Source organism: Peromyscus eremicus, unplaced genomic scaffold (assembly GCF_949786415.1).
Source record: "Peromyscus eremicus unplaced genomic scaffold, PerEre_H2_v1 PerEre#2#unplaced_83, whole genome shotgun sequence".
Taxonomy (NCBI): domain Eukaryota; kingdom Metazoa; phylum Chordata; class Mammalia; order Rodentia; family Cricetidae; genus Peromyscus; species Peromyscus eremicus.
In genome coordinates this window covers 217,774-242,128 of record NW_026734323.1, presented here as the reverse complement: position 1 = coordinate 242,128, position 24,355 = coordinate 217,774, and the positions used below count along the sequence as shown (strand labels likewise).

Sequence of the window (24,355 nt, the reverse complement as noted above, 5' to 3'; positions counted from 1 at the left end):
GTCCCAGCTGCATCCTTCTTAACACCCTGCCTTTGCTGGCTTGTGGCCAGAAGTGCAAGTGTAAGAAGCAGCTGGAGGTACATAGGAGCTCGAGTACATAGGAGCCATAAAGTGGCATCTCATGGGTTGAAATAGTACAGAACACACCATACTTTCATTTGCTATGTGACCTGTGTTCATTGAATTCTTTGCTTCTGTGTCCAGACCCTACAACAGGCTAAATCCTTTCTGGGAAAACATCAAGATGGAACATCAGCAGGTCATGTCAGACCTGCAGAATTTCAAGAATGAGAATTTGGAGGCCTCACAGAAGTTATGTGAGCTGACCAAGGAGAAAGTATTCCTTTGGTAAGTGCTTGTCTTGGCAGGGACCCCAACTGCTGTACAATGTCCAATTCTCATTTTCTTTGTCTCTGGACTGCAGGGTCTGCAGATGTGCTTCTAGTTTTTCTGTTTCTTAGCCAGCAGCATTAGCAAGCAGCCTTTGGACTTATGCCCCTTTACTCAGTTTTGCTAAGGTTTAGAGAGACTACTAGCTCCTCCAAGCACCATATTGTCATACTCAGTAGCCTCTAGATCAGTGGTTATCAACATTCCTTATGGTGTGACACTTTAATACATTGCTTCATTGTTTTGATGGCCTCCAACCATAAAATTATTTTGTAGCAACTTCTTAAGTGTAATTTTGCTACTGTTATGAATTTTAATCCAAATGTCTTCATAGGACATCTAATATGTGTCTCTTGTGAAAGGCTCCTTCTATCCCAAAGGGTTCACAACCCACATATGAGAGCCTCTGGTTAGGTAGAAGAACAACTGGCCTCTTGAGAGGGTTGTCAGGCAGGGACTGACTGCTATAGGATCTATTAACCCTTTGGGTCTCCTACTTCCCCAAGTGTACTTGCACATTACCTGCTGGTGTTTCCTCATGACAGTGGACTGATTAGGACAGGTGGGGTACTCCTCTTGTTTTTGGAAGTGCATGGCTTTCTGTTATTTTAGGGGGTTTTCAGAAATAGTTTGATTCTTGCAGGAAATAGCTGTTCTCTGCTTTTGGTCTTCTGTACCACTCTGATTACTGTTGAAGGTACTTGTTTACATCTTCCTGTGAACCTGGGATAGGGTTGGGTTGTTGAGGCATGGAGTCAGGGGTGACCAGTGCAGGCTGGCAAAGTCTTACTATGCAGAGGGTATTTCCGGTGATCTGCAGAGCCGGCTCCTGATGGAGCAGAGTCAGTTGAAAAAGAAGTTGGACATGCTGAGGCAAGAGAAGGAGAACCTACTGGAAGACTGGGTCCTGCTGAAGCACCACTTGGGTGACTTGAGGGTAGAGCAACTCAGAACTCAGAGTATTATGCTGGTCCCATCAACAAGAACTTCTGTCCAGCAAACAGTATGTTTGATACTCCCTGGGTCTCTACACTTGTGTCCCATTCCTCCCTTCTGATCTCTCTGGAATGTTCTCAGCAGGCTTTCCTTGTACTCACAGAGCTCTGCCTGCCTATGCCTCCCAAGTGATGGGATTTAAAGGTGTGTCTCACCATATCTGAAATTACATATTTATTCAGGAATATCACCTGTACGGCTGAGATTCGTACCCTTGTCACTATTTGATGTAAAAATGGCCTTCTTCATTGTCTGAGCATTTCCCATGTTAAGTGTACTGGGGATATAATAAGTTTAGTCATTGGCAGGATGAAGTCAGGCAGATGTCTCTGCTGAAAATTGTTCAGAACCTTCACAGAATGTTGTGGAACAGACTTCTCAGGAGTACCAGGATGTAGATTCCAGGCTGTAGGCCTAAGGATAACACAGCTGTTTTTATTCCCAGAGTTCATACAGTGACAATGTTCTGAGACATGAATCAAGAAATGTTGCTCTAGCATGACTGGCTCCATTTTGCAGGAGTGCTGATTTTTCCACATGACCTTATTCAGCTGTCTAGTTTGCAAAGTTGTATTAAGTCTATGTATAAAATTGAGTTGGTCAATGAAAAACTCATCATGAACAGTCTGTGTATCTCCACTATGTTTTATTTATGACTTTAATATGCTATTCCTTTTGTTTAAATGATGTCCCTAGACTGTAGGAAAAAAGTCCTGTTCTTTCTCATAGAGCACAGAACATACATTATTCATATAAACACCTGATACTTATGGGCAGAAAAGAATTCAAGGCCCAGCTATTCTGTGACACTTATTCCTTAGGTGTACATACAATGACTGCTGCCAAAGTTCAATGTTGACTGTCCAGCACAATTGAGTTTTTGTGATGTCAGAGATTGGCAGGTCACATGGCAGACTCCACCAGGACTCTGCCCTAACTGCCTTCCTCATCCAGGTCAGAAAATCTCCTACATGAGCTGGAACAGTCCACAGCTCAGGATGAGAGCCTCCTGCCAACAGAGCTGCTGCAGCATGAGCACTAAGTGTCATAAGCAAGTGAGCCACCATGACATCCCATCCCCAGCAACATGGCATTGGTAGGGTGGCTGTTCATCCTTGATTCTGGTTTCCTGTGTGTGAATAGGCCCTCAATTTGTCTACTCAGTGACCAAGCAAAGCTGTTTTAGATCTGATTGCCTTTTCTTCTCTCAGAGCACCCTTTATGAGAACTGAGGAGGCTGAAGGAATCCATAGTCAACTAGAAACCCTGACATTCTCCACTCTATGATCAAGGTCTCCTCAGAACAAGACATGTACTTCTAGCTGTAGAATCATAAATGAGGAAAATATCAAACACCATGCAAGTGGTCCATCCATAATCTAATTCATGTGTCTCTCTAGTTATGGAGTAAGGAAACCATCAGGAAGATGCTTGACATAAAAAAACAGCAAGAATTATGCAGAAAAGCTGACATTTACCCGCAAGTGTTTCCAGTGAGAGCCACAACAAGGTAGAGAGAGAATATGTTTCCATTCATAGTTGCTCTGAAAGTTTATTGCTATGAACTTTCGTTAGCTGACTGAGTCTTCAGCTCTTCATATGTGGATGGAGATATGTCCACAGAGACTGTGTTGCTGCTATCCAGACAAACCACACAAAGGAAGCATCATATTCTCACTCCAGTCGAGTGCTAGAGCTACTCAACTTCATGCAGATGTGATGGTGAAGTGAATTGTTCTGAGAAATGATTTAGAAAGGATGCCATCATGAGCTTTTATGTCTTTGGGCAGCAGATGCTCCCCATGTCCTTATTCAGTCTTAAATCGGCACAGAAACTCATGTTGCCTGACAGAATCATATAGTTTAAGATCAACTTTGGCAAGGGCTTAACCTAAAAGCCCCAAAGTGGCATGACTACACTTGTCTTGAAGAGACCATAATGCCAATTAGGGTTGTCTTCCAACTTGTGTCCAAATCCAACCACAGGGTATAGGATAGTGCTACTAAATCTGCAAGAAGAGAATGCTTCTTAGTGTAAATAGTTTGGGTTTGCTGTTGTGTTTGTTTCCATTCAGGTTTTGATGTTCTTTGTTTTGATTGGTGTTTGATACTTTTTGGTTCTTTTGTTCTTTGATTTTATATTTTGCTAAGGCTATACACTGGATATACTAAATGCCCTTTTATAGCCCCTCTTGAGTCGAATTTCTGTAATTTCATAAATAAAAAAGCAATTTCCAATTCTTCATTCTTAAAGTACCTTTAGTAGTCAGATGTGGTATTACACTCCTATAACCTTAGAACTCAACAGGCAGAGATGGATCTCTGCAAATTCCAGGAGGCTTAGGCTAGTAGGTTCTCAGCCAGGCAGGGTTGCAAACAGGGATGGTGTCTTGGGTTTGAATCACATGGCCTACAACATGAATATCCACTTCATGATGGAAAAAGATCCACATTCAACATACCACTTCACATGATTAGCTATTCAAAAAAAAACAGAGACTAGATACACACATGTTCATGACATGATCATTCATATCAGAATTTTTCAAAATATACCTGTATTTTTTAATGCATCTCAAGAAATGAGAACATTTTTATAGGAGTATAAAAAAATGAGCAAACCCATAGTTATCTACCTTTTAGAGGCAGTGCATTAGGAGAGAGACTGTCCCTTCCTGGCAGCTCTGAGTGCCCTGAGCTGTCAGTGAGGAAGGGGTGGTTAATCTGATGACTAAGCTTTGTCCTGCATGACTTTTCCATCAATGTGAGCGTCTGAAGCATCCAGAAAGTACTTGGGCAACCCCTACACCACCTGTCTGCCTGTGGATAGTACCAGTTTTCCTCTGACTCTGACAAAAGAGGACTGAAGACTCAGAATCCAAGTCACATCATGGGCAACAGTGAATAATCCCAATGAGGTTGTCTTGTGGGTCACCTTGTGCAGGGAGGCAGAGGAAACCAGCTGACCTCTGAGACACCCACTACCTATAGAGAGTTGGTAGAACTGAGAGCCACTGTAGCTGAAGTTTTCCTGTGTCCTGGCCTACTGTCAGTGGGGACAAATCTCTCCCACTCACGTCCCCCAAGTAAACATACAAAGACTTAATTTACTTATAAACTGTACGGTAGTGGCAGGCTTTTTGCTATCTGTTCTTATATTTTAAATTAACCCATTTCTATAAATCTATACCTTGCCAAGTGGCTGGTGACTTTCCGGTATCTTAACATCTGCTTCTCATCCTGGCATCTGGCAGCTTCTCCCTGCCTCAGCCTTCCACTTCCCAGAATTCCCCTCTCTGTTTGTCTTGCCTATCATACTTCCTGCCTGGCTACTGGCCAATCAGCATTTTATTTATCAATCAATCATAGTAATACATTCACAGTACAGAGAACATCTCACAGAAAGCCACAGTGGGCCACTTATCTGGGCCTTCAGATCCTGCTAGAGTAGTCTCTCATCAGCCAGTCACTTTCTGAACATTCTTCTTATTGATTAGAGATCATAAGGAAGGGAAGAGCCATTCCCTGGGATGTTTTTGAAAAGTGAGTCTTGAACTCCCTACAAATAAGTAATGAAAAGGTTCTAATGAGGCAGAGAGAGAGATCTCTGGCTTTGTAAGTTAGAGGTACTAAATGGCATCCCCTGTGTCTCTGAGAATAATCCTGGAAAGGACAACTACTGGCTAATTGGGGAAGAGCTCAGTAGCACATAGGTGAGGGCTGTTGGCAGTTACCCTAACAGTCACTTCCCTGAACATTCTAACGTACCCTGGAGATCCCTGAGCATCCTCTTGGTGTCACCACTGTTGAGGCAACGCCAACTGCCATTTAGGGCATTTGTACAGTGCCTCTGGGATTCACAAAGATATTTGGTGAGACTGAGAGAGGTACTTGGGAGAGAATGGACAGTCTAGAGAAGAGAGAGAAGCAGAAGGAAGCTAGTCATCTGTCTCAGGGTAAACATCAAGAAATAAATATTCCAGGGGAAGGTGCAGTCAGTTTTGTGCAGGGGATGCGGAGCTCCCTGGAGGAGGTAGGTCTTGAGCTGAGCCTTTCATGTATGGGACTCAGCAGCTGGGAGACTCTGGGAAACAATGGGCCTATCCTGCATCTCTGGGTTCCTAAATAGCAGACACAGAGATGGATTTCTGAGGGTTTGTTTGGCAGAGATCCTGGAATTATCAAGTCTGCAGCTACTGTGCTGGGAGAGCTCCTTAATTTCACTCCAAGTGGAAACAGGGCAGCAAGAGGCACAGGATGATAGATGAGGGATCCCTGTCAGGATAGGGTGTTGCTGAACTTTACCCTCAGTGGATTCCTTTATGTTCCATGGATATCTGATGCTATTGACAGGCAGATTAACTCCCCTGGCATTCACCAAGATCCCAGTCATTCAGTTGCTCTTGGTCCTAGACACAGGTGGTCAGGGCTTGGTGCTGCTAAGCACTACGAACTGCAGGACTTAACTTACATCATATCAGATATGAGCTGGCGTTGTCCTCCAGACCAGAATTGCTAGACTAGTTTATGGCTTCCAGGGCCCATGGGGCTGCAGTGGGTATGGAGGCACATATCCAGACATTGTGGTGGGGGACAGGGATATGGCTTATGTGCCCCAGCTTGAGGATAGCTGCCCTGTTCCTTCGGGGCTCCACAGACTCCAAACATTTCTTCTTCCTCAGGCCTCTACTTGGGATTTATTTTAAGTATTTAGCTTTAGGAGGAATGGCTTCCCCAACAGAAGTGTTACAGCTCTGCCCCAGCAGGCAAGGTTTCCACAGTACAAATGTAACAGCTCTGTTCTGGTAGGGGAAATTTTCCCAATGCAAGTGTTATAGCTCTATTCTGAAAGGTATCCTGGAAATCAGGAGACAAGAAATACCACAAAGTCACACCACACAACATGCCTCACACAATATATTTATTGGGAGAGAAAACCCCAAGAGGATGGCTCCTCTGCTTGGGTGAGAAACCACAGGGAATTGAACAGAAGGCAGGCTATATATGGAGTTTCTTGAGAGTGGGGAACTTTCCAGTTTGGCCTGGGGTTGGTGGGACTTTTGTGGACTGATCTTGGCGCAAGCTCAGAGATTGGTAGGATTGTTTTTCCTGACCCTGGTCATGGCCTTGGAACCAAGTCCGGGTCAGAATGTTCTTTCCTTGCCCTGGTCTTAAGGCTTTCATGGTTAAGTTCTTTCCATGACCCTTTTACTCTACACTTAGCATTATCTCTCCTGGCCCTATGTCATTCAACTATATAATTACACTTGTGTTTTATCTACCTCCAGGAACTACTGGAAAGGCATCATCTCAACTCTCCCCTCACTTAGCAGGATCTGAGGATGAACAAGGTGGAAAAACTGACCATTCAGCTATAGATGAGGACCTGTTAGAGGAATGAACTACCTGGAATCCTGGACCATGATACAAACAATGATTTGAAAAGCAGGTAGTTGTTATGCCTAATTCTCTGTTGCCTGTCTTGAAACCACTGTGTCAAGCCCAGGATTCCTCAGAGAAAGGATGAACTCCATGGTGTCCTCATGCCCAAACTAATTTTCCCAAGTGCATCTGAGAGACAGAACTTGATGCCCGGGTAGGGGTGAGATGGGGACACAGGCTGTTCTGCTTCATTCCAATGAAAAGCAGAGCCTGTGGCCTGTATCACAGTCTGGGTATAGGAACAGTAGTGTGTGTCATGCATTTCAAGATGTCCTGACAGGTGTTGGCTTGTGGGAAATACAAGGTGCTATTAGTTTGTGGTGAGACTTTGTACTTGACTAGCAGGTGATTGTGTGCTGATGGCTCTTGGTAGAGTGTCTCATAGTAGGGATGGTGGGTGTTAGGATAACTAAGGGGGAATTATAGGAGAGAGTGAAAAAAAAAGAACACATCAGAGGGTAACATGGTCAAAGTCATACTTTGAATGCAATGACAGTCAACAGGATTTGGATTATGTGTACTTAGACATAAGGATGAAATCCACTCAACAGTTCTGTCCAGGTAAGTGTGCCCCACAGCTGATGAGTCAGTGAGAAAGGGGTAGCTTGAGATGTCCTTGAAGACTGACAGGCCTGCAACAAGACAGTTTTTAGTAAGAATTTGTAATTTAGTTCTCAGGCTTGGGCAGTGGGTGAGGGGAGTAAAGAGCTTTTGTCAAGGCTTATTGCTTATGTGCAAGAATTTTGGTAGTCTGATGATAATTATAATTTTAAGCCATGGTGGTCCAATAAGATACAGAGGGTTATTCCATTTTTGTATCTGTTGAGGTTTTCCTTGTTACTGAGTATGTGTTCAGTTTTAGATAAGGTTCCACGAGGTGCTGAGAAGGATTATTCTTTAGTATATGGGTGAAATGTTCTATAGATGTCTGTTAAGTCCATTTGAGTCATAACATCTGTTAGTTTTCCCTTCTTTCTCTGTTAAATTTCTGTCTGGTAGTCCTGCCCATTGGTGAGAGCTGGGTGTTGAAGTCTCCCACGATTAGTATGTGGGGTTTGATATGTGATATAAGCTTTAGTAATGTTTCTTTCACAAACATGATTGTCCTTGTATTTGGGGCATAAATGTTCAGAATTGAGACTTCATCTTGATGGATTTTTCCTGTGATGAATATGAAATGTCCTTCTCTATCTGTTTTGATTAATTTTAGTTTGAAATCTATTTTGTTAGAGATTAGGATAACAACACCACCTTGTTTCTTAGGTCTGTATGATTGGAAAATATTTTCCCAACCCTTTACTCTGAGGTAATATCTGTCTTTGAATTTGAGGTGTGTTTCTTGTATGTAGCAGAAGAAGGGATCCTGTTTTTGTATCTAAGCCTGTGTCTTTTTATAGGTGAATGGTATGAAGAGGTATTAATGACTAGTGATTGTTTTTCCTGTCATTTTTGGTTTTGTGGTTGTTGGTGGTGAGTATGTGTTTCCCTTCTTTGAGTTTTGCAGGTATGAGATTATCTATTGCCTGTGTTTCTGTGGGTGCAGCCTACTTCCTTGGGTTGGAGTTTTCCTTCTACTACTTTCTATAGGGCTAGATTTGTGGAAAGGTATTGTTTAAATCTGGTTTTGTCATGGAATATATTGTTTTCTCCATCTATAGTGAATGAAAGTTTTGCTTGGTATAGTAGTCTGGGCTGGCATCCATGGTCTCTTAGTTTCTGCAAAATGTCTGTCCAGGACCTTCTGGCTCTCAGGGTCTCCACTGAGATGTTGGATGCAATTCTGATAGGTCTGCCTTTATGTGTTACTTGGCCATTTTCCTTTGAATCTCTTAATAATCTTTCTTTATTCTGTATATTTGGTGTTTTGACTACTAAGTGGTGATGAGACTTTTTTTGGTTCAGTCTATTTGGTGTTCTGTAAGTTTCTTGTCTCTTCATAGGCATGTCCTTCTATAGGTAGGGAATATTTTCTATGATTTTGTTGAATATATTTTCTGTTCCTTTGAGCTGAAATTCTTCTGCTTCTTTTATCCCTATTATTCTTAGGTTTGGTCTTCTCATGGTACTCCAGATTCCTTGGTTGTTTTGTGTTAAGAATTTATTGGATTGACATTTTCTTGACTGATGAATCTATGTCCTCTGTCATATCTTCAATGCCTGAGATTTTTATTCCATCTCTTGTATTCTGTTTGTTATGCTTGCAGCTATAGTTCCTGTTCATTTACCCAGATTTTCAATTTCCAGAATTCCCTTGCTGTGTGTTCTCTATGTTGCCTCTATTTCAATTTTCAAGTCTTGAACCACTTCCTTCACTTATTTGATTGTTTTTTTCCTGGCTTTCTTTAAGGGATTTATTCATATATTTTCCAATTTTTTGTTTCTTTTATTCCATTTACTTAAGAGAATTTTTCATTTCCTCTTTAAGGGCCTCAATGTAAGAGTCTGTGTGTTTATTTTATAAGTGGGCTCTGGGACTGGCGGGACTTGGTGGCGGGAGCTGGAGAGAAATTCTCCAGCAACAAATCGTGCCCCACGTTGGGCGCCAGATGTTGGTGAAATTATTTAGGCCACTCCACGTAGTTAAAAGGAGATTTATTTAATGGCGTAACTTACAAATTAAGGGATAGGTAGGTCGCGGGGTCTGGGGAAGGTGTATCACAGTCCAGCGGTGTTCTCTGGAGCTCTCCTCTGTCTACCTCCACCATCCAGCGTCCTGGAACCAAGAGAGCGTTCGCCGATCCGGATCTCAGGTCCCCAGGCGCCTCCCTTGGCCCCGCCTTGTAGGCGTGACAGTTGCCGAAGTCTCAATGGGGGTTGGAACTTCCAGAACAAAGCTGGAATGGCTACCCACTACAGGCCTCTCTCATCTTTATAAAGTTATTTTGAAGGACATTTACTTCTACTTTATTTGCATTGGGGTGTTCAGATTTTTCTGTTGTGGAACCACTAGTTTCTAGTGGTGCCATATTGCTCTTTATGTGTTGAATGTATTCTTATACTGCCATTTACCCATCTAAGTTTAGGATAAATATAGGAACAGATATTGATTCTTGTGATGTCTTTCTTGGATGAGTCTTTTGTTCCTTTATTATCTTTTGCCCTGAAAAGCCAAGGTTTGTGGTGATTGGCTGATTGTCAGGTTGAGTAGGGTTGTGTCAGCTGAGGTTTGGGGGGTGCAGTTGAGTGCCTAGATATAGCATGTCATCCATTTCTTCTGGCTGGAGTGGGCTTTATTTGTGCCTATGGGCTGTGTTCTTCCAACTGGTGTGGGTTGTTCTTGTGCCTATGGAGTCTGTTCTTCCAACTGGTACAGCTTTTGCCTGTGCCTGTTCTTCCAAGTGGTGTAGGTGGTACTTGTGCTTATAGTATCAGCTGATGTTGACAGAGAAGGCTCCATCATGGGGGGCTGCTCTGTGGCAGGGTCCTGTGCTGTTGATCCCTTTGGGGAAGGGACCAAGTAGGCACAGAATCAATAACACAGATGCTGGGAGAATGTCAAAACAACAAGCTGAGTTTATTTAGGAAGAGGTAAGACTTATATACCCTCCACACTATCCTGGGGGGAGGTCTGATGAATATACACCTGCTGGTGTGACATGGCTGACTCTCATTGGTCCAGGTCATCTCCAGATCACATTTCAGCTGCTGTTGCTAAGGCCCTTAGGCAGACCCAGGTTGGCTCTCAGAAAGTATCTTTTTTTACTGGTTTGGACCAGCTGACCCTCAAGCCCTTTAGGGATGAGTCATCCCACACTGCTCTTCTTCCAGTTGGGGCAGATGGTACTTGTGCTCTAAGGGTTGCTGACTTTGAGGGGGATGGTTGGCCAGGGACTGGATGATGGACTCAGTGGGCTTGGGTGTGAGTTGGTCTTGGAGGTTGCAGGGTCCAGTGCGTGGCAGCTGTGGTGGCAAGGCTTGGCTGCAGGACTCTTCCTTGCTGGCTCATTGCTGGGGCTGAGATGGGAGTGGGGCATGGCTTGTGTCCCAGGGCCTAAGGCCTAGGGACTGGGGCAGTTCATCTGCAAGACCAGTCACTCAACTCTTCCTCCAAAAGGTGCAGGTTATGCTGGTGCAGCTAGGGGCTGCTGATTTTGCAGGGGATGATTGGCTAGGGAGGGAATTGAACTCACTGGAATTGCACCAGGATAAACACCTCTCTCCTTAGGCCAGTGATTCTCAGTCTTCCTAACACTGCAGCCCTTTATACAGTTCTTCATGTCATGGTGACCCCTCCCCAACTATAAAATTACTTTTACTTCATAACTGTAATTTTGATGTTGTTATGAATTGTAATGAAAATATCTGATATACAGGATGCCTGACACTTGACCCATGTGAAAGTGTCCTTGCACCGCCCCAAAGGGGTCATGGCCCACAAATTGAGAACCTCTCCCTTAAGCCATGCTTTCTGGATTTGCATAACTGTTTTATAAAATAGAATAAAATATTGTAGACAGAAGTCAAGTCAGGTAATTTACTATAGTAAACCAGCATATCATTTTACCTCTTAAGTCTTTATAGAGAAGCTTAAATAATAGTTAACATCAAGTTTATACACAGTAGTATCATCTGCTATGGGAAAGCTAATGTACATTTTGCTACCTGGTGTAATTCATAAAAATGATGAGGTAGAGATAAGTATTTTTTATGAGTACAGAACAAGGTCATCTTTTAACTTTACTTGAAAATGTCAGGTGAGTGAGATCAGAGTCAATCAGTTACCTAAGCAAAATAGATCCATGGCAAGTACAGCCTCAGATGGCAAACATACCTTACAGCTTTCTATAAACAAGCCCAGTTCCCTATAGTACTCATTCCAAAACTATTATCAAATATCCATTCTTGAGCAATCATGAAACTATTAAAAACAGTTTCAAATATTAGAGGAAGTACTTGCTCCCCTTAGTGAAGAGACTTTCATGGCTTAGGGGCAATAATATGACAAGAGGCAGAATAATGGATCCAAGTTATATTGTGTGGCAAATGGCACTATAAATATTTACTTAAGATCTTCCTTACTCATCTAGACAAAGGCTGAATGGCAGTAACGCTCTTTAAGTTCACAAAGCATTTGGACTACCTACTTCCTAACAATCTCCTGTAAGTCCTGTTTGAAACGGTGTGGCCTCCTCTTGGATGCTGATTCTGATTTTAGTCAAGGATGAATCAAAGACATTGGTGTGTATACTAATTTCCACATATACAATTTTACATCACTTTACTGATGTAATAGTAATTTCATTAGATATACAACACAGATTGATTATACTTTGCCTTGTCTTGGTTACTATATGCATATGCTGTGCCTAAAAACTAAAAATATTAATATTATGATACTATTATCACTTTTATACTGAAAACCAAAAATTCAAAATTCAAAGCCCTGGCTTTGAACTCCAAGTATCAATGTGAACACAAAGAAATTTTTATCTTCTTCATATATAGAAAAATCTCAAATGTAATAGCATTGTAAGACTGTAAAATGTTCAAGTCCAAATGTCAGATGTCATTTATGTCAATTATAGGTTTAAATATTTGAGTAATTTTATTGTTCATCTTGTCAATTTTGAGTAAGTTCACCAATTGCAATTACAGGGATTTCTCATAAAACAGCACAGCATCCAGCCTGTATGTACCCTTGTTATGGACTTGAGTTATACCAGCAATATGAACTCTATCCCCATTCAGCTGCCAGTGCTCAGGATATACAATGGACATGTTAGACTTCATAGATAGAGCATGCAGTCACAAAACCTAAACCATGAGAAACTACAAACCAAATAGTCAGAGTTCCTCCACACCCCAGAAAACTGTCAAGGACATAGGAGACAGAAAGGAAATGTGTAGGTTCTGAGTATTATGACAACAAAAACAGTAAACTTCAAGAACAAGAAAGTGACTCGGGATTTAGAGTTTGATGACAATAAAGACAGTCATGTGTAGTGATATATTATGTACCCTAATAAAATTTGCCTGAAGATCAGAGAACAGAACAAGGCACTAGATTAAAAAGCAAGGCCAGGCAGTGGTGATACATACCTTTAATCCTAGCACTCGGGAGGCAGAGATCCTTCTGGATCTCTGAGAGTTCAAAGTCACCCTGGACTACATGAGATTGATCCAGTCTAGGAGGGAAACAGAGCCAAACAGTTGTGGCACACACCTTTAATGCCAGTACTTGGGAATCACACACCTTTAATCCTAGCACTAGGAAGGAAGTAATATGGCTGGGCAGAGAAAGGTATATAAGGCATGAGGAGACAGGAACTAGCCTTTTTTTAGCTTGAGGCTTTTCAGATGGAGAGCCTTTCAAGCTGAGGACTCAAAGGCTTTCAGTCAGAGGATTCCTGGAGATAGGATCTCGCCTTCCATTTGGCCTGAGGATTCAGTAGCAGATTCGTGCAAAGATATTAGGTGACTATAAGACTCAGCAAAGTGGTTGCTACTGATGGGAGAAAGGACACTGCCATTGGATGGGGCACCTGAGGGGCTTCTGAGGGACCAGAAAGTTCTCTGTTAAATCTGCGAGTTGATTGTGAGACATCCATTTATCATGAGTCACTTAATGCTGCATTTGTTTGGGGTGTTTTACCAGTTTGCTTTTAAAATACAGCAAGGGCTGTGGTTGGGGGATACGGCTTAAATGAGAAAGAAACTGTACAAGTCTGATGAGTTCAACACCAGCATTCACTTAAAAATTCAGAAAAGTGGCACACATCTGTGATTGCCTCACTCCTGTCAGAGGTATGTAGGGCAGAGATTGGAAATTGTCTGGAAGCTGGAAGGCCAGCTGGACTAGAGTACACAGTACATCCTAGAAACAAGAGAGGCCTGCCTCAACATGGTAGAAGGGGAGAGCAAACTCCTGAACGATACCCTCTGACATGCACAGTGTCCCAGTCAGGGTTCTGTTGCTACAATGAAAAACCATGACTAAAGCAAATTGAGGAAGAAAGCAATTATCTGACTTACACTTCCACTTCACTGTTCCTCACTGAAGGAAGCCAGGACCAGAACTCAAACAGGACAGGATCCTGGAGGCAGGAGCTGATGCAGAGCCCATGGATGGTGCTACTTACTGGCACACTCACCACAGCTTGTTCACCCTACTTTCTTTACTTTTCTTTTTTTTTCAGCTGAAGATTGAACCCAGGGCCTTGCACTTGCTAGGCAAGCGCTCTACCACTGAGCTAAATCCCCAACCTCACTCTACTTTCTTAAACAGCCCAGGACCAACAGACCAGGGGTGACCCCACTCACAATGGGCTGGTCCCTCCCATGTTAATCAATACTTAGGAAAATGCTCTACAGGCTTTCCCACACCCTGATCATATGGAAAAATTTTAGAAATATAGATCTCTTCTCTTGGAACCCTAGCTTTTGCCAGGTTGTTATAAAATTGGACCTCACAATATATAAGCTGTGGGATGTGAATGCCTGCCTTCACACACACACACACACACACACACACACACACACACACACACACACACACACACACCAAGACATACAGTGTTCTAATTTGCTTTTCTAAATCTTGAATTAGAAAATGTGAATAATCAACCACGTCTGTGGAACTTAATAATCTGACATAACTGTTCTATTTTGGGCCAAACGATACTAATTTAAAGTGGAAAAAGAAGGAAAAATCCAGAGATAATTTTAAAGAGGGAAAATTAGGGAAGCATACTGTATTAGAGAAACTTGTCATAACTGACTAACAAAATACTGTAATAGAGTTACATAAGCAGTGGGTATGGTTGTCAGAGTAGATATTGCAACAGATTGCAGTGTCCAGAAACTTTGTACAGAGGAGAAAAAAAAAGAGGATAGAGGCTGGCAGAAGAAGGATGGACCGTCAGAGCATGTCCTGGGAATATGGCAAGTTCTAGATAGATTTCCATTGTTTTAATAAAAGTAAAAAAAGAATCCAATTTGAGAACGTGATGAGTTTTTTCACCTCACAGCTTACAGTCTATCATCAAGGGAAACTAAGGCAAGATCTCAAGACAGGGGCTTGAAACCAGAGGAGCGCTGCTCACTAGTCACCTCAGCTACCGTTTCTCTGTGGCCCAGGCTCACTTGCCTAAGGATGGCACTACCTACAGAGGGCTGAGCCCTCATCCATCAATTAGCAATCAAAAAAATGCCAAAGAAGCATGCCTGCAAGCCAGTCTTTTGGTGTCAATTCCTCAACTATGTCTCAAGTAAACAGCCAAGAACAGCCATAACAGCAAGCCAGAAAGGAGAAAATATAAACTTCAGCTTACTGCAAAGAAAATTGACCCTCTATGAATAGGATTCTATGTCCAAAGTGAAAATTCAATGGTAGGAAGAGTAATTTAATACAATTTATGGAGGAAAAACAAAGCAATACTTAAAATAATGAGTGACAATAAGCCCTAGCCACAAAGGAAAAGTTGGTATCTTTGACTATTGAAACCCCTTCTGGAGGCTGCAGGTGGACATGGGGAGGGGTTGTTGGCTGACAGCACCTTTGACCATCCTTCCAGTGTTTTGGTGGAGGAGTTCCCATCAGAAGACCTACTTCTTACTACAGAGACCAGGACCCAAATACAAACCTGAGTCAGCAACTGCTTGCCAGAGCTTAGGTTCTAGAGAAATGAAGGAGTCCATTCTGCTTGATGATTTGGGGAAGCGGCATCCCATTTTAGGAGCCCTGGATGTTGCGGTCTTCTAAAGCAGCACCAGGCACATTGTAGAAAGCCAGTATTCTTGGTGGCACACACTGCAGTGCCCATGCTCATCTTGGTAGTGTCAGTGGTGAGCTCTGGAATATGACTTGGTTCTCGAGTATGATTTATTACCTGTTACTTCTGTCTTCAAATCCTGCCTCTTTGACCCTCAGTAAACTTCAAATCCTAATAAACCACTTTGCTTTGAAAACAATTGATGATTTCTACCTGTTGTATACAATGAAGACCCCACGGAAGTCTTCCCTGAGCCCCACTGTTTAAGAGAGTTTTTGGCTTTTTTGTGTTTTTTTTTTCTTTTTGTCTTTCTTTCCTTTTCAGGATACATGGAGTGAGCAAGAAGGGGTCTGGAAGACTTAAAGTCCAAACTCATGTGGCCACTCTTTCTGACAGGTCCAGTATGTTTGCTGTGAGAGGCCTTTCACCCGTTCTCTTTAAAGAGACCCATTTGTCCCTCTAGACCCCTTTCCACCACAGTCACTACCAGACACATCATACTTATTTCAGTGTCTATTCTCCAATTGTGTAGAAAGGCCAGAGACTTGTAACTGGGTTTCTAGCTCATCCCCTCCTACCCAAGAAACCAGAGACAGGTATTTTTTCCTATTTCAGTCATCCATGGCCATAAAGAGGCCAATAAAATTCATCATGACCATAGGATCTACAACTGACTCAGATGTGCCTTTTGATTATTGTCACTCCTTCCTTTCACTCTCTAAGGGAGTCACTTGCTCATGACTATTAGAGAAGAGGGAAAAACTTCTTTGATGACTATTCTTAGTTGTCAGCATGAATACATCTGGTATTGACTAAGACCAAAACATACAGGGTGCACCTATGGGAGATTTCTGCTTAATTTGAAGTAGGAAGATCTACTTCCAGTCTGAATCTTTGAGGCAGGAAGTTACAACTTTAATTCAGATCTTTAACCCAGATGTAGTCTGGACCACTCCTGCTGGAAGCCTATGGATGTACATGGAGGAAGTACACTTTTCCTCTTTCTCTGCTTGCTCTCTCCTTGTTAACACATCTTGTTAGCATTAGAGCCTACTTCTTTAAGATTTCAGCATATATTGCATACCAGTAGAGACATCCAGTCTAGTGGACTAAGCATCTACTAGATTATTGGACTTTCCATCATAGCCAGCCATCATTGTATCGGCTGAACCAAAGCCTGAAAGTCATTCTAAAAAAATCTGCTTTCTAGATATAGAGATATTCAGTTTATAACTTCTGTTACTCTAGAGAGCCCTGACTAATACACCAGGCAGGCAGAGAAGACATTCTAGAGTAGTTTGTATATCAGGTATGTCACAAGTTCTCAGTGGCCATCTCTCCTTAACCATTCTTCAGGTGATGCTTTGGTGTTGGCCTTCTTAGAGCTTGTAACATCACAGCAACAAGAGTAAAATAGCAAATGTCCCAAATCTCCCAAATGGAATGCAGAGTAACATAATTAAAAGAGTGCATCAGATGGAAAGATTCTAGGGTAATTAAGAAATAGAAAGCCTTAGGAACAGAAAGTATTAGCTTTTGTGGACCATGACCATGCCATGCCAACTCACATGAAGATCAGAGGACAATTTCTCAGAGGTTTGTTCTCTCCTTCAATCATGTGAGTCCTAGGGAAGTAACTCAGGCCTGTAGGCCTAGCAGCAGTTGCCTTTGCCCACTGAGCCATCTCTCCTGCTGATCACATCATCCATGGAATTGATGGGGTTTGTATCTATATGGATGTTGTGTGTGTATATATGCCTTTTATTCATAAAGAATAGATTATTTCTATGCTTGATTGACAACACCAGTCTGGGACCCCACAGGATTACTTCCTCCACATATTAACTCTCTGATTCACTGTCAGTCTCAGAAGGCAGGTCTGGTCCAGGGGAGCTTCACAAAAATAAGTCACTCCTTGGAAGAAACCCTTCCTCAGGACAGTGAGATCAGCTATGGTTAAAAAGCACCATCCACCATCCCTCTCCTTTCCTAACCTTGTACAGACATTCTCCTCATGACTGGCATGTCACTTTTGCTGCAGGCTCCATCCACTCTGGCTGGTGTGAAGCTTCCTCCCAACACTGCTTAGCTGGACCATCAAGAGGGAGTCCTATTGACACCTCTACCACCCGGAGGGTCTTCTCAATTCTGCATTTCATCAGATGGCCCTAATCTGCATTGTCATCCAGGATGAGATGTGAGAGATCTGCTCCAACTCTGACAATAAGTGATGCTGGAGCAGGATCTTGAACCCACCAACACCTTGCATGGATGCCTGGTATCCTAAGACAGTTACAATGCTTACAACATATGCTTGTCCCTACTGGTCTCTTGAAATTTCTCTCTTTGATTGGGGCTGATTCACTCAAACTAATACAACATACATAACTAAAAGGAAAAAAGTCAAGTGCAGGGTCTGGAGAGAAGGCGCCTCCATTTTGAGCAGTTTCCCTCCCAAAGAAGTTGGTTCTTTTGAGAACAGCTAAAAAGCCTATTTAACTCCAGGTTCAGTTGGAATCTGATGCCTTCTTCTGGCCTCTTGTGGAATTACATGCACATGGTGTTTAGCCCTGCAGCAGGAAAAACACCCATAGATACAAATAAAAGAACTAAATCTTTAAAAAAAATTGCATAAATTCCTAGTTAAAGCCAAAAGCGCCAAAAACAAAAACAAAAAACAAACAAACAAAACTGTCCCAACATACCTTGGAATTCATTCTCTCTGCAGTCTTCATATCACTGATGCTATATTCCAAGGAAACCATGCCCAGATATCTCTGGTTTTCTTAATTTCTTTTTTTATTTTAAACATTTTATTATTCCCTGATAGTTTCACACCTTGCATCCCAATCTATCTCTACCCCTTATCTATTCCTTCACACCTGAGCTCTGCCTTTGAAACTCCCCCCAAAACAAAAGAAATTTTAAAAGAAAAACTGAAAACCCAAAATTAAAAACAAATGAACAAAAGCATTGGCAAGGAAGTTTTAGTGTGGCCCAGGGAGTCACACAGTATACCCTTTAGTCCATACATCTTTTCTTGTAAGTGTTCCAGGCCTCTCTGGCTTCTCTACACTATAGATAATGGACCTTCACTTGTACTCTTCTTGGAGATCCTATTGATGCCTTGTGTCATAGAGATCCTGCAGTTTTAGATCTTCAGAACTGGACCCTTTACATGCTCCAGCAGTCCATGGATAAAGACGATGTTAGGGTTGGATAATTCATATCCATGGTTCTGGCTGGGGGTACCTGGGATGGTCAGACTGCCAGCTTTCCTTCATATTCTCCACCCAGGCAAGCTCTCCAGCACTGCCTCACCTAGCTCACTCCATGCAATGGGCAGAATGGAGAGAGGCCAATTGTCCTGTTCTCATGCACTCAAATCTGACTCACCCACACTCAGAGTAAAGGGACAGCTCTAGTGCTTTGCTGGGGTGATGTACCAGGCCCACAAACCCAGTTGCTGCAGTTGGTGAGAGGCTGACCCAGCTCTTCTGTTCTCATGCCCAAAGTCCCACTCTCCCACCAGCTGCAGGTGGCATTTGCTCAGGTGAGGCAGGTATCTTTCCTTTACCCTTGCCAACATAAGGCAGAAGAAGAGGGTAGACTCAGCTCTTCTCTCATAGTCTCAGGGCCAGCTCACTGACACCACAACCAACAGGGTCGGCTCTACTGTGCTGCTCAGTCCATGTGCAGAACCCACTCTCCCCAGCACTGCAGTGGGTGATGGGCAGGTCTAGTTCTCACTAGAGCTAAGGCCAGTAAATGGTGGGGTTATCTCTTTGCATCCCTATCCTGTCTTCAGTAGTAACAGGAGCCATTGACATCAACTCAGACCAAGTGATCTGTGGCTGGTTCATAGATCCAGACATGGCCATTGACAGCAGCCTAGGCCTGAAGGACACCAGGGTCCCTTGTGACATCACAGGCCATTCAGATCTGTATGGCTCCTTCAGGAACACACACCTTAGACATTATCATGGTCCTAGGTGACAGCCCAGACCTCTATGTACCTCTGTGTGACCCTTGGTGGCTGTGCAGGCCATGGATATGAAAACAGATCCTGGCGGTGTTTGTAACATGCACCCAGATATGTTCCAAAGTTGTAGCCCAGGCCTGGATGTCACCATGGCTCTGGTTGGCAATGACGGTCACACAGATTGACAGGGACCCAGCAGTACCATGTTCCATGGTGGTAGCCCAGATTCCAGGCACTGTCTTTGATGGCAACAGGGGCCTGAGAGATCAACACAGAACCTGGCTGCAACAGGGCCATGGATCCAGACATGACCCTCAGTTATAGCCCTTGCCCTGATGTCATTATGGTCCTAGTGGGCAGCACACGCTTCTAAGACACATATGTCCCCTTGGGGGTGGAGGGGAAATCTCTTTGACAACAACATGGTCACATGTGGTGGCCCAACTGCAGGTGGTTGCCAGGCCCTCACTGGCAGAGGATGCATCGGTATCAACACAGACTCCCACTGCTGTGTCAGGGTCATGGACAGGACATGGCCCTTAGCAGCAGACCAGGCATGGACATCATCATGGCTCCAGGTGGCAAGCAGGTCATGGATTTCTTTCATACTCCTTTAGTAAATGTTTTCATTTCCTGAGAGGCTTTACAGCAATACAGTTGTGTTTCTCATTAAGGTGGTGCATATGATCACATCCTGAAGTAGGTATACAGAATGATATAGCTAGGGTAGATAAATATGTGACCACAAGGATACAGTATGGATACTTTTTCCATCGTGCAATGGGAATCCATGGAGATGACAACACCATCCACCTCCAAAGCCCTGTGTAGCCCTGGCTGCCTGAGAACCCACTCTGTAGCTCAAGCTGGGCACACAAGAGTTCTGATGTTACAGGAGGTTCTGGGGCTACTAGAGTGAGACAACACACCTGATCAAAGAAATCGGTTCTAAGATAGAAGAGTTCAAAATCACTTTATTATTAATAAAAATACAGTAATATTACTCAATAGGGGCTTAAAGGGAACAGTCAATAAACAGTGAAAAGCCTTAACAAAATACCCAAATAACAAATGAACAAAAGGAAGAACAAATAAATAACAAAACCTAAATATATAACATAGAAACCGCCCCCCCCCAAAAAAACTAAAGCAAACAAAACCCAACCAAAAACCTAAAAAAAAAGAAAAATTAAGGTCAGCAGCATTCTCTTGCTGTACATTCAGCAAAACAGACCCACGCCTGTGGCTGGGCTTGGAAACATGGAAGGAAGGCAGTCCGTGATTGTAAAAAGCCTTTTCAAAGCTAGTATAGTCATGCCTCCTTCAGGCTTTGTAGGTCAAGCCTTCACCAAGACTAAGGATGAGACATTTTCTAGAGCAAAATTTGTGCTCCATGGGAAGCATTTGAAAAATTATCACCCACTGCTGATCCTGTAATGTCTTGGTCTCTATTTGATTCTTTCAGATACTTCTGTGCTTACTGGAGACCCAACAAATCCATGGGCAGCATCTGAGAACCCATGAACATCAAAGATGACTCAGATGCCTTCTGTAAATCCTTTCTCAGGACCAGTCACTTCAGGCCAGGCTGTGAAACTGAAGAATAACCACTCATTTTACATATGGAGGGAAAAGTGTCTAACCCGGGGAATGAGGGACTGTGGAGATCTCTTTGGTGCATTATCTTCAGCAACACTGGTGCATGACATGGTGTCAGCTTCAACAATGGACTGGAGAATGAAATATGATGCTGTTGGATGAGGTCTGTCTGGAAAAATTTGTCATCAACAATCTTTCTAGACACATTTCACACCACATAGAGAGGGCTGAGAACTCAGTCAGCTTGCCAAAGCCATCGACATTAAACTGTTAGGAAATGTCTTGTTCACTCCATCTCTTCCGTCCATGTTGTAGTACCCCTCACAGGGACCACTTGCTGTTGAATGTCAGGGTTCTCAGTAATTCTTGGCTCAGGTTTTCTGTGTCTCAAGCTCATTTTTGATGCTTTCTTTTCTTTAGGAGTACTGAGTCAACAGACCCATGTATCTGATGGGGGCTGGATCACCTGGAAGACAGCTGGTATTTTCCTCACTGGTGAGTTCACAGCTCTAAAGGAGTGTCTTCTAAGGGGAAGGCCTTGATCAGAGAGTATAGAATGTCATGGGCTCAAGGCATCTGTGGCTTGTTTGGCCTCCTCAGTTCTCCTAATATCTGCTATATGAGAAGGAAAGGCAATCAGACCCAGAAGCAGCCTGGCTGGGCCACAGGCCAGAAAAAAATCAAGGCCTATTCACACTGGAAGCCAAGAACAAGAGCCCCCAGTCTCCCACCAATGCCATGTTTTCTGGGCATGGGATGCAAGGGTGGCTCACTTGCCTGTGAGACTTAGTGCTCCTGCTGCAGCAGCTCTGTCTGCAGGAGGCTCTCACCCTGGGCTGTGGCCTGTTCCAACTCAGACTGGAGATTTTCTGACCTAGAGAAGGAAGGCAGTTAGGGAACAGGCCTGGTGGGGACCTACCATGTCAGCTGTTGAGCCTGAACCAGCTCTAGTCAGCTGGACAATCCAGCATGACCTTTCAGCTGAGGTCATTCCCTGCATTCCCCAAGGGAGAAGGGTCAGAGTCCATCTGGGCCTTGATTTGTTTCTCAGCTTTTGAGCTAAGAAATACACTGTGCTGGGCAAGAAAATGCAGCACATTTCTCCAGTTGTCAAGATACATTTTTTAAAGAAAATAATAACAGTGTAGCAATGTCTGAGAAACAGTTCAGGACAGATAGGTATGGCCTTGATTAGATACCAGGTGAATGTGAGAAACATGGGAAACTGAATATAGACCCTCTAGGGGATCCTAAAAAGTAAAAGCAGTGAAGGATCTGATTATTCCTTCAGTATACAAACCTGCCACAGTTCAACTCCTAAACTTCCTATAACAGAAAAATCTTTTCACAAGAAACAGATTCACACTGCAGAGAACCTGTAATCTGCAGGACTGTGCTGCATGCAGATCTGTGCAAAAGTATGAGCGTCACTCTAAAGGTGATGTTCTAGAAGGAAAATGAAGTGGCAGGAGCCCACACTGTCCTGCTCAACTAACCCTCCTCCTGCAAGGCTGAGGACAGCCACAGGAGATTCGTGGTGAGACACAGGGGAAAGTGAGAAGATTCCAGAGAGCTCAGATGGGAATAAGGGGTAGACACTACCCAGAAACACTAAGGATCAAACATAGTGTTTCCTGGAGAAGTTCTTGTTGACCGGGCCAGTACAATATCCTGAGGTGGTTTTTCTCTGGCTGTGGCTGTGGCTGGGAACTATTCAGGTGGTGGGAATCCTAAAATGACAGAGATCCAGGGACAGGTGATGTACATGGTTCTAACCACTCCTCCCAGCCTGGGCTCCCACCTCATCTCAAAGACATTGAAGTGATGTTGCAGCTTTTCTGCCAAGTCCCCTTGCTGGGTGAACAGCTCCTTCTGCTTCAGCAGGTCCTTCAAATCTTTCATCCAGGCTCTCTTGCTCCTGTTCATTAGAAGACTGTGTTCTCAGTGGACGCTTGCTCACTCACATGCACACACAAATTCATGAACACACACAAGTACATGTGTGCACACATACAAGCACACTGTAATGCACTAACATGTTTAGCTTCACAGTTAATACTAACATAATTAGCAACCACCAGGGATACTAATGAAAAGAAGGTAAACCTGTTGGATGAGAGAAGAACACAGAGGGCATGAGAGATAGGCAGTTCAGTCACTGAAGTGTCTGTCCTGCGATCTAATGCACAGACAGGTGGCCCTTTGGTGTCCTGGACCATTAACAAAGTCTGCTTAAGAAGTTCCCCAGGCTGTGCAGTATAGGAATGTTCCCCAGCAAAGGACTACTGGATGGTCATGGACTAACCCACTGGTCTTGTTCCCTGTATCTCAGTTGCCCGCAAAGTGAGCAACTTCCTTCAAAAGGGGCTCCCTTTACCACAGGTTGCCTCACATTGGACCCAAAGCAAAGAGCTCAGGAAACTAGAAAATCTCCATAACCAGGATCCAAAAGAAACAGTTCCTTCCTGTGAGGTGTTTGTGCCAGGGAATTATTCGAGTAACAAATGGCTGACTAAGTCAGTACAAATGGTTTTATGTATTACTTTATGCTGAACAATATTCCATGAAAAGCTCAACCACAGTGTACTACTCCACTCAGTGAATGATGGGCATCAGGAGGCTGCCCCGAGGATTGCTCATAAAACCTTGATGTCCCCTAGCTATGTTGGGACTATATGGACACCTACTTCATGTTCTGGAATCACTGGGTCACCTGGGGATTGCAATTCAACTTTCTGAAGACTTGTGTGTAGCTTCCACTGTGCTATACCATTTTACATTACCAGAAATGTCTGAGGGTCCTCATTTCTGCAAACCCTCCATGAGGCTGAATTCAACTCAGAGTAAACAACTTTGAAGAAAAGCAGATACTGAATGTTACAGACATAGCACATGGGGAGTAATTTAGACCCTAAGGAGCCTAAGTGGGGTGCACTGAGACAGACCCAATCTCACACCAAAGCATGCCTAGGGAACTTCTGTTGGACTGAGATGCAGCTGGAAGCACACTGCAAGTCAGAATCTCTCAAGGACTAACATGCAGGCAAAGGTTAACGGAGCCAAGGTTAGACAAAGGGAGAAGGCAAGTGGTAGCAGGCAATGTGGATGAGGACAAAACAGGACATAGAGAAGACACAGCAAGTCACCTGACCATTGAGTGTGCAGTCACCATTCACTCAGAGCAGACAAGGACACAAACCCTCAGGCAGGCTTTCCTACCTCTCAGACACCTTGA

The 24,355-nt window shown here is 43.4% G+C and overlaps 1 protein-coding gene and 1 long non-coding RNA gene across 26 annotated transcripts in view; one reads left to right on the top strand and one right to left on the bottom strand.

Annotated features, from left to right (window-relative positions):
* The window catches only part of LOC131901448 (disks large homolog 5-like), a 260,863-nt gene that overhangs the window by 21,440 nt on the left and 215,068 nt on the right, over window positions 1-24,355 (bottom strand). The window lies entirely within an intron of this gene.
* The window catches only part of LOC131901453 (uncharacterized), a 59,288-nt gene continuing 40,070 nt past the window's right edge, over window positions 5,138-24,355 (top strand). For 6 of the 17 annotated variants that reach the window (XR_009376577.1, XR_009376582.1, XR_009376580.1 and 3 more), the window contains exons 1-4: window positions 5,140-5,342; window positions 6,675-6,835; window positions 20,987-21,283; window positions 21,541-21,615. This is a non-coding gene — a long non-coding RNA (uncharacterized LOC131901453). Of the gene's footprint in view, window positions 5,343-6,674; window positions 6,836-11,855; window positions 12,007-14,795; window positions 15,739-17,580; window positions 17,818-20,986; window positions 21,284-21,540; window positions 21,616-24,355 lie in introns of those variants that run through there. The other 11 variants (XR_009376588.1, XR_009376587.1, XR_009376576.1 and 8 more) reach the window with 9 other exon arrangements.